The following is a 3904-nucleotide window of genomic DNA, read 5'->3' as shown; positions in this document are numbered from 1 at the left end:
GGCGGCGGTGGGACGGTCACACTCGGGGGGGGGGGGCGGCGGGGCGTCGGTGCTGCACCGGGGATCACCGACAGGGGGCGCCGGAGGGCACAACAGAGAGAAAGAGAGGAGGAAGGGGGCGACACTGATCCGACCTGCTGTCTGGAGACGTCTTAAAGGGGCACTACGTAGTTTTAGAGACGATAGTATTATTGAGGTAATAATTAGGTCCTCAGAGCACCGTGTGCAGCTAGAAAAGGTGGCAGGGTCCGCCACACATAAACAAAGTAAAGCAGTGTGAAAGTGTGTGTCGTCCCTTTAAGGTCAGTTTGTTTATTTGGTTTATTCCATCATGAAAACAGGCGTAGTGCTGCCTCTTAAAGTCCTGACTTTAGTTTGCAAATCAATCAGTGAATCAATTTTCTTCCCCAAAAACTGCAGTGTACCCCGTTGCACTACGTAGTCTGTGAGGCAAAATTCAAACTCAGAATTCTTATATTTACAATATTGATGAGGCAATAATACAAACTCAGTAATATAGATTTTTTTTTTTCCCACCACTGAATAAATGAGCTGTTCTCAGAGGAACATAAGGTCCCAGAGCACGAAAGGCGGCAGGGTCCGCCACGTATGAACAAAGCAGAACAGTATGAAGGTGTGTTGTCCTTTGAGGTCAGTTTGTGTATTCAGTTATAGGAAACTAGAGTTTGTTTATTTTCTTTCTCTTTTGATTTAATTGTTTATTTAGGAGCGACGATGCACAGTGCATGTCTTGTACCGGATGTAGCTAATAGCTAATTTTCAGCTGTAGTATTAATGATAAAAATAAATTCCCATCGTCATGCTTTTCTCAACAGCAAATTGGCTTAACAAATGAGAAATTAACATTTCTTGTAGCTGTAAATTAATATTTTTTGTAGCTGATTTAAGTTTCTGAATATTGAATTAAACTGGACACCCAGTGGAAGACATTTTTGGAGAGAAGACAGTGTTCAGACTGCAGGCAAATCATTTTTTTCTCTCAAATTAGATCTTTAGAACAGAATGTCCCCACTATGATTTGCAGATGATTGGATCAGATTTTTGTGTCTAGACACAACCAACCTATCTGCATGGGTTGCTGCGGTGATGATGGGCATCAGTAACTATGTGCAATGGTGACACGGAAGCTCATGACATTGAGATCCATCATCTCGCCCTCCAAGCGATCGTGATGTGAAGTCGCGGGACAGACAATTTACATTTCGACGCGTGTCAAAAAGACACCCTGAAATCCAGTTTGAGCAGCCAGAGCGTCCGCGCCGAATTGCATTTCATACCATCTCCAAATGTGGCCTAAAGTTGCATCGTTTAAAACAATCGATCTGTCAATCCAGTGGTTTTGGCTTGACTGAAACAAACATAATTTCATGCTAAAATGCCCAAACTAGCCAAAATAAGTGAGTGTTTCTCATCAGGGCAGAGCTTCAATCAGCGGCACACAAAGTAAATCAAATACATAATGAAACATTCTCATTAGAAGGCATTCAACCCCAAAATTGCTAAATCGGATTGATTTATATAAATTGATACAGTGTAGACGTACTTTAATGTGCCTGAAGAAAATAATCATGAGTATTCATCAGTCATTACCGGCCAGCAGATCAGACTGAGGTTGTACTTGGCAGTTCTCAAGTGTGAATGTTTGTCAGTGACTATGAGTGATCAAGGCATTGCTGAAAAGAAAGTCTCACCACTCCTCAGTAAAACTTTTCCTCCACGCTGGATCCTCGACCAGCGTCTCTTTTCATCATCACAATGTCTCCACACTTTCTCTTCTCCTCTGTCAAACAGCCAGACAGGCCAAAGCATCCATGCCTGTACAAACCAGTCCGAGTCCCCCGGAGGACCCGAGCTCCTCGCTCTTGCCAGAGCAACAGGAGACCCTCTGCTTGACAGCCTCCCTGCCAGAGAAACTAATCAGCCACAGGATCCAGGCTGTTCCAGGGCCAGATTCACGACAAGAATAATCTGCCTCACACACGCGCCAGTTGGGTCCGCAGACCTCGAGTACTCGAGCAGACTCCTTTCTGCCCACCAACTGTCTGCCGCTACTAAGATGGTGACTGTGAGCCAAAGGAAGTGGACCCAGCAGAAGCCCGCCAGCTGGACGAGGCGGCAAGACATGGAGGTGGGGATTTGTGAGGAGGAGCGAGGTCCGCCAGACAGAATCCATTTGGATACAATTGAACTGGCACCGCTTCACCTAAACATTACTTAGGCACCGGCCCATAAGACACATTTTCTCGTACAAGACATCATCTCAGTTTAGGCTTCATGTGAAATCATTTATTTTATTCATTTTTGTTTTTTTTGCAGGAGCAAATTGCGCGCAGAAAGATGCTCGGCTGGTGCTGAAGCCAGGAAAGCAGATGTCATCAAAGTTAGAGAGAACACAGTCGCCGAATATCAATTATTCAGCCATTAAAAATTAATGCGCTTGGTTTTTCGGTGTAATATTGCACTGAATGATGGATATATTTATTGGGTGTCTTACAATTGATGTCTCTTCATGATTAGATTGTAGCATACTCACAATCATATGACAGGAGATGAATTGAAGGTTATTGAACCAGCAATTCCATGATTAACGCCGTAAATGGATGTGAATTAATAAGAGTTTTGGCATCATGATGATGCATGTTGAAGAGATCTTTCCTGAAGTTAGCATGCTAACCAGCTAGCCCGACCTGTCCCAGTCCAAAGCTCCCGTGCCATCGGTGTGCAGCAATTAGAGAATACTTTGGTGCCCCTGTTTGTTTTGGGAATGGATTCTTCACATGGTCAGTTCTTGATTTTTGCATCTCACTCCCACTCGTCAAGTAACGGCGCTTTGGGATGGCGGCCGACGCGTCCAACAAACCCAGGCCGTTTTTATTTGACGAGTTGGGAATGAGACTCAAAAATCAACTTTTCTTGCAGCTAGGACCTTTTAAGTATTCCATCTATAAAAAAAAAACAAAAAAAACCCCCAAAAACTACTGGTATATTAATATATCTTAGGCACTGTCTTATCAAACCTGGTGTAATTAAAGATGGCAGAATTTAATTTGACTTTATCAATTACACGACATGATCAGCTGATGTTCTTTATAACCTCGATGACATATTACATCCGATTGTGTAACTAAAAAAGAAAAATGTCACTGAGTCTGCAAACGTCAAACTTAAAGCAGATTTGCACAACTGATGTACAAGAATACAGTTATATCGTGCTCACTTTTTTAAACTCACACGTGTTACTAATGACATCAACAATCGCTCTGCTCTGTCAAAACATCTCAGTAAGCTGCGACAGTGAGGCAACATGAACACTACTGAGACACTTTTCCTCCTTTGACCTTTCAGAAAAGGTCTCTGATGTGTCCCTCTGTGCCACAAAACATCTTGATGTTTTTTTGTTTTTTTTTTGCATTTTCTGAATATTTCAACAAGGTATGGGATCTAGAGGAGAATAGTGATAAATTCCTTCTTCATTTTTGGACTTTACATTGTTTGGATTTGTGCGTTGTGTCTTGTGCTTAAAGGGCTGTGTTTGCTTTTTGTGTATCTGTTCTTCTTCTTCTTTTGTTCTTCTGGAAGGAACAAGTATGTCTGTCACTTAAAATAAAGTTTTTAGTGTTCTGTTTGTCTTCTTTCCTTGGTGGAGTCGAGGCTCCTGTGTTAAACGTCCCCCCAGTTCTTGGCAGCGCCTGGAAGTTCCTCAATAACTTCTCTGATCCGCAGAGGTAAAAATACTTTATACTGCACTTTTGTGTACATTTTTAACACCTCATACCTACACCTCATATCTTCAAAACAGGCTTGTTGCTTTGGTTTCAATTTATTTTTATTTTGCATCATTGCAAGCCGCCTTCCCGACATCATAAGACTGATCTCAGCGGAC

At 42.5% G+C, this 3904-nt stretch overlaps 1 long non-coding RNA gene across 1 annotated transcript; it reads left to right on the top strand.

The window, feature by feature from the left end:
• The first annotated feature begins 120 nt into the window (after positions 1-120).
• LOC119022714 lies at positions 121-3642 on the top strand. The gene is made up of 2 exons (XR_005076054.1): positions 121-2149; positions 2338-3642. It is a non-coding gene; the product is annotated as an uncharacterized LOC119022714 (long non-coding RNA).
• The last annotated feature ends 262 nt before the right edge of the window (positions 3643-3904 follow it).

Source organism: Acanthopagrus latus, chromosome 1 (assembly GCF_904848185.1).
Source record: "Acanthopagrus latus isolate v.2019 chromosome 1, fAcaLat1.1, whole genome shotgun sequence".
NCBI lineage: Eukaryota > Metazoa > Chordata > Actinopteri > Spariformes > Sparidae > Acanthopagrus > Acanthopagrus latus.
This window is presented reverse-complemented; position numbering and strand designations above follow the sequence as displayed.